The following is a 6,442-nucleotide window of genomic DNA, read 5'->3' as shown; positions in this document are numbered from 1 at the left end:
CAGAAACCTATAGCTAACATCACACTTCATAGAATCCAGAAGATTTCCTATTAACCAGGGACAAGGCAAGGATACCATATCTTCTCATCACTTCCTTTTCAACATCATACTGCAAATTCTAGCTAATGCTATAACAAGAAAAGAAAAGTTCTACGGATTGGGAAGGAAGAAATAAAACAGCTTAGATGATATGATTGCTTACAAAATCCAAAAGAATTAGCAAAAAAAAACCCCAAACTCCTGGAACTAAGTGATCTATACAAAGGTTGCAAGATAGAAGGTTAATATACACAGGTCAATTGCTTTCATATATACTATCTAAAGTGAAATTGAAAACAATACAGAGGCACCTACCTGGGTGGCTCAGTTGGTTAAGCGGCTGCCTCTTCATTTTGGCTCAGGTCATGATCTCACGGTTCATGAGACCAAGCCCCACATTGGGCTGTATGCAGACAGCACGGATCTTGCTTGGGATTCTCTCCTTTATTCTCTCTCTGCCCTTCCCCTGCTCCCGTTCTCTCTCTCACTCTCAAAATAAATAAACATAAAAAAATACAATATAGTTTACATTAGTACCCCCCAAAATGAAATAGGTATAAATATAACAAAATATGTACAAAATATACATGAGGAAAAACTACAAAACTAATGAAAGAGATCGAAGAACTAAATAAGTGGAGAGATATTCCATGTCCATGGATAGGACAACTCAATATTGATTGACAAGATGTCAGTTTTTCCTAATGATCTATAGATTCAACACAATCCCAGCCAAAATCTCAGCAAATAATTTTGTGGATATCAACAAACTGATCCTCAAGCTTATATAAAGAGACAAAAGACCCAGAAAGCCAACACAATATTAATGGAAAAGAACAAAGTTGAAGGACTAACATATCTGACTCTAAGACTTAATATAAAGCTATAGTAATCAAGTCAGTGTCAGTACGGTATTGACCAAAGAATAGATACGAATAGAACAGAGAGCCCAGAAATAGGCCCACACAAATGTAGTTAACTAATCTTGACAAAGGAACAAAGACAATGCAATGGAGAAAGCATTTTCAACAAATGGTGCTGGAACAACTATATCCACATGTGAAAACAAAACAAACAAAAACACTAGATAACAGACCTGAGACCCTTCAAAAAATTAACTCAAAATAGATCATAGTGCTAAATGTAAAACACAAAATTCAAATGCCTGGAAGATAACATAGGAGAGAATCTAGATGACCTTTGGTTTGGTGATAACTTTTTAGACAAAACACTAACAGCGTGAATGGTGAAAGAAGTTGGAGTTCATTAAAATTAAAAACTTGTGCTCTGTGAAAGACACTGTCAAAAGAACAAGATGAGCCAGACTGGGAGAAAGTATTTGCAAAAGATATACATTTCTATGATCCAAAATATACAAAGAACTCCTAAAACTCAACAAGAAGATAAACAACCTGACTTAAAAATGGGCCAAACACCTGAACGGTACCTCACCAAAGAAGATACACTGATGGCAAATAATTATATGAAAAGATGCTCCATGTCATGTCATTAGGGACATACAAATTAAAGCAACAATGAGATACTACTACACACTATTGGAATGGCCAAAATCCGGGACACTGACAACACCAAATGCTGGTGTGGATGTGGAGCAACAGGAACTCTCATTCGTTGCTGGTGGGAGCTCAAAATTGTATGGCCACTTTGGAAAACAGTTTGGCAGTTTCTTAACAAAACTAAACATGCACTTATTATATGATCCAGTAATCACACTCCTTGGTATTTGCCTAAATAAGTTGAAATCTTATCTTCACACAAAAACCTGCCCACGGATGGCTATAGCAGCTTTATTCATAATTAGCAAAACTTGGATGCAACCAAGATGTCTTTCAGTAGGTTAATGGGTAAGTAAACTGTGATACACCCAGACAATGGAATATTATTCATCACTAAAAAGAAATGAGTTATCATGCCATAAAAATACATGGAGGAACCTTAAATGCATATTACTAAGTGAAAGAAGCCAATCTGAAAAGGCTACATACTGCATGATTCCGACTATATGACATTCCGGGAAAGGCAAAACTATGGTGGCAGTAAAAAAATCAGTGGTTGTCAGGGGAGGGATGAAAAGGTGAAGCATAGAGGCTTTTTAGGGCACTAAAACTATTCTGTATGAGACTGTAATGGTGGATGCATGTCATTATACATTTGTTAAAACTCATAAAATGTACACTAAGAGTGAACTGTTGGGTAAACTATGGACTTTGAGTGATGTGTCAATATTGGTTCATCAATTGTAACAAATATGTTACTGGGGCAGGATGTTGGCAGTGGGGAAGGATGTGCAAGTGCAGGGAATGGGTATGTGGGATCTTCGTACTTTCTGCTCAATTTTGCTGTGCATCTAAAGTTACTCTAAAAAATAAAGTCTAAATAGAGGAAAATATAACAGGTATCTTAACAAAATGTATTAGGTTTATATTTAGGTTCATGTTTACCTCCCTGGTTATAGCCTTAATCTCTATTTAAAAGAATATTGACCAACATTATGAGACTATTACTTAAAGATACTTTCCATAAATAATTTTGATAGAAAATCATATGAATCAGATGGCTGGGAGGCATTCTTTTTACAAAATAATTTGTTATAAGAGTCCAGTTTTGTAAGCAAACCTTTCTATTTAGTATTGTTATGTGTTGTCATATCTACATATTAAGTAGAAAAAATGGCTAAACCAGAACTAAGCAGTTCTGTTTAACTGTAAGCTACTTTGCATACAGTTACTAAATGATCACCTATAAATCAGGTTACGTCTGACACAGCCCAAAATACAGCATCTTAGCTACAAAACAGGTAAGAGACTCTTTTCCAGAGTGGCCCACAGAGGGAGAATAAGAATATGGCTTTTAAGAAAATTCCCAGGCACAGTTGGTAAATGATGAATTTTATCAACTGATTATTCCATTGTCTTAAACTATCAAATAAGCCCATAAATGGAAAGATCCAGATTTTGCTGGTGATTAGATCTGGAGAAGTGGAAAGGGTTTGGTTTGGAAATCAGGAGACCTAGGTTCTGACCCCTGCTCTGCTATGAGCTCTGCAAGCTTAGCCAACTCACAACCTATGAGGGATTGGATAAGAGGATTTGTAAGATTCTTTCCATCCCTAAGATTCCATAAATCAATTATACGTGCAGTTGTAGCTTTTTTTTCTTACAGGCTAGATATTTTTAATATCTTTGAAAAGTTGAAGTTTTTATGCTCAGCAGAACTACCGGAATCTCTTAGGATTTTATCATTAAGACCTCATCATTTATTTCCCAGAAGACAGAAATCTGAGATTTTCCCAAGATAGGTGCATTTGTTAGCTGTGCATGTATCTGGAGCTGTGAAGCCCCAACACCAATAATCTGTGTTGCTTTATTTTAAAAATTTGTACTCAATTTCTACAAATACTTCCATCCTCCAGTAGGTTTCTATCTTGACCCTCTTCTTTACTGCATTTATCATTGTATCACTCTGTTGTGTTGTGATTAAATTTTATTCTTTGAGTAAAAGATAATCATATTTCAATGCTACTACATTGATTGGTGAACTTTTGGGAAATGCTTAGTAAAAAAAAAGCTTCTCAACAGCGTGTCTACAGAGACACCAAGCTCTTTTTCTAAGAATTATGCATAGTCTAGTTAAAGCCTAGAAACTTTCAAGTACCTGTGGCATATGTAAATTACTCAGATTTCATCTGGGTCAAGGTTTAAGACATTAAAACTATCTGTCAGGGTAAAACCATACCTATAGAATTCTTGTGTGTAATTGGCTTTGCTGACATCTGCTTTACATTGTGATACTCTGTTGTGTCAGTTCTGGCTTATTAGCTATAGGCAGAAATAAGGCTCTGCTGTTCTCAGAAATGTAGAAATATAGACTCCATACCCACTGTGCCATTTTTGTAGCTTCTGCCATCCATGATCTTTATCTCTTATCCTCTGGAATTCCTGCCTTGGGAATTTCCTAACTTTTCTCTCAGCAACTTTTTATTTTTGATAGAATCTTGGCTAGTTTTTAATCTTCAAGAGATTTTTATGTTAGTTATTTTAGGCCAATTTGGTCAGTAATTTGGAATATTTCATTTCTTGTTCTTTTGTTTTGATTTTTAATTGCACCTACACACTTGTCTCATCCCCACCTCCAACCCCCAACCCCATATTAGGAAGAGCTTTTCCTGGCATTTGCTCCTTTCCTGGGTGTTTCACCATGACTTCTTATAGCACTTCTCACCTCTCACCTTCCCCACCCCCATCACATACTGCCCTCTCTGATTCTATAGTCTTTTTCATCTTTCAGTAGCCATACTAGATGGGATAGGCTTTTTCACACTTTACTTTAAAATAATACACTTCATTAGGGGCACTTGGGTGACTCAGTTGGTTAAGACTAAGACTCTTGATCTCAGCTCAGGGTTGTGAGTTCAAGCCCCAGGTTGGGCTCTTGGGCTGGGCATGAAACCTACTTAAAAAGAAAAAAAGGGGGGGCACCTGGGTGGCTTAGTTGGTTAAGTGTCCGACTTCGGCTCAGGTCATGTTCTTACGGCTCCTGAGTTCTAGCCCAGCATCGGGCTCTGTGCTGACAGCTCAGAGCCTGGAGCCTGCTTTGGATTCTGTGTCTCCCTCTCTCTCTGCCCCTCCCCTTCTCATGCTCTGTCTCTCTCTCCCTCTCTCAAAAATAAATTAGCATTAAAAACATTTAAAAAAAAGAAAAGAAGAGAAAAGAAAAAATATATACCTCATTGTGTTTGAATTCTGGTGCTTAGAGGCTACTCCACCCATTACATAGTATAGCTTGCAGGTTGTTGCTATGCTCAGGTAGAGAAGCAAGTGAAATGTTACCTAATCTTGCTCATAAACAGGTCTGAGGTTTTTCAGGTGGGGAGGGGAAGTTGCCTCTTTTTCTTTACACATGCCAACTATAGAGGCCAAGCCCTCATTCCTAAAGATGTTTTAAAATCACATCCTTGAGGAATTAACAGAAAGTCATATTTCCCTCTTTTCTGGAGGCCCACAGGTAGATTTCATGTTGCTTTTTCCATTTTAGGTGTGATCGTCTCTCAACCAATATGTTTTACATAGGCCAGTGTTTGATTTTCCAGTGTTAGGGAAAATATAAGCCAGGTTTTTCTGTGAGCTGCAATTTAGAAAGGGACACTACACAAGTATTCATCTGTAAAGAAAGGAAAGCGGAAAATAACTGATGCCTGTACATTATATATATTTTTTCGTCTGATCCTCACAACCACCCTGCAGAGTAGTTAATAACTCAGTTGATCATAGGAAAAAAACTGAAGCTCAGAAAGGTTAAGAAGCTTGCCTAAGGACACATAGCTATGAAGGGGCAAAGCCAAGTTTGAAACTCAAGGGTGTTATAACTGAAAGAAAAATGCTCTTTTCTTACAGCACTACCCTACCTCCCAGTTAACTCGTTACTCTGAAGTATCCCTGTAAAATCTGCTGTGGCTTTATTATTATAGTCAAAGGCAAAAAGTAACGGTTGTTTAATAAATGAGGTGCATGAAGACCTATTCAGAAAAAAGGAATGTATTGGTGTGGGACTTCTTGGGTATAATGTTCTATCCTTATGTTCTGTTAAAAAAAACAACAACAAAACACCTAAATACAGATGGACTTCATTCAATATATTTAAAGTTCTATGTAAGTAAAAATATGTAATTTGACTATGTTTAAGTGTATTAGGGGAGTTTCTTATTTAAAAGAATCTTAAAGTGAATTTTTAAGAGCAAATGATTCCTTTCTTATTTTTATTTTTTATTTTTCCTGTGGCATATCAGGTATTACTTAAGAAGGCTATCCCCGTGAGGTTGCATGATCATTAACTCGTTTGTAATGTTTCCAGCATGTATTTGAATATTGTGGTATTTCAATGTTTCCCAAACTTTACTTATTTGCATTGCATGCACTCTCACGGTCTTCATTATCTGTATTCCACCTGTACTATTATTTACTTACTACTTTTTTTTAAGTGAGATTTTTTTTACTCAAGCAGATGTATTTTTTTAATGTTTTTTTAACATTTACTTATTATTGAGAGACAGAACATGAGCAGGGGAGGGGCCGAGAGATGGAGAGACACAGAATCCAAAGCAGGCTCCAGGCTCTGAGCTGTCAGCACAGAGCCCGACGCGGGGCTTGAACTCACAAACCGTGAGATCATGACCTGAGCCGAAGTTGGACGCTTAACTGATGGAGCCACCCAGGTGCCCCAAGCAGATGTATTTTTAAAAGAAATTTTGTATCACTTCCATAAATGTGAAATCAGTATAATTCACAATTAATAGAAATTAACAGCAAAGCATTATTAAATTCTAGTTAGATACTATTGCTTGTTGAAGGCCTCCATCTGGGGAGAATCAGAAAGCATTCTAGTA

The sequence above is a fragment of the Prionailurus bengalensis genome, chromosome D1, assembly GCF_016509475.1.
Source record: "Prionailurus bengalensis isolate Pbe53 chromosome D1, Fcat_Pben_1.1_paternal_pri, whole genome shotgun sequence".
Taxonomy (NCBI): Eukaryota; Metazoa; Chordata; class Mammalia; order Carnivora; family Felidae; genus Prionailurus; species Prionailurus bengalensis.
Note: the sequence above shows the minus strand (reverse complement) of the source record.